Below are 548 nucleotides of genomic sequence, written 5' to 3'. Positions count from 1 at the left end.
AATACTTGTTACGGAGTCATAACTTTGATGTTGTGAATCAGAACTGTTTTTGTCAGATTATAAACTTGTGTTTATTTAGGAGGGATGGGAAGAATCATCAACTACAAACAAAAGGTTGCACAGTATACTCATATCTCTAATCTTGCTATTAAAAGGAGCTTAATTAAATAAAGTGCTGTGTGATTTATTGAAATAGCCCAAATAGCTCAGTGAAGCTTCCTCTTGAAATTCCAAAACCACACTGTGCTAATGCAGCTAATGCAAAGTCCATCGTTATGCCACCTGTTTGTGATCTGTAAGGCCTATTAAGCCTATTTATCATTCAGCTGGTAAGGAACAGAGATAAAAGAATGACATTAGAATCATTTTCACAGAGTAAAATTGTATTGGATTGCATAAATCAATGCCAGTAGTCCTTTTCAGTCAAAGAGGTAGCAATTGATTGTGTATCTCCAAAAAACACTTGGAGGTGAGACAAGTACATTGGCAATTTTTTTCTTTTCTGAATGAGCAAAAGAGTGCCACTTGATTTTTGTATTTTTTTTTTT

This window comes from Meleagris gallopavo, chromosome 12 (genome assembly GCF_000146605.3).
Source record: "Meleagris gallopavo isolate NT-WF06-2002-E0010 breed Aviagen turkey brand Nicholas breeding stock chromosome 12, Turkey_5.1, whole genome shotgun sequence".
Lineage (NCBI taxonomy): Eukaryota > Metazoa > Chordata > Aves > Galliformes > Phasianidae > Meleagris > Meleagris gallopavo.
Note: the sequence above shows the minus strand (reverse complement) of the source record.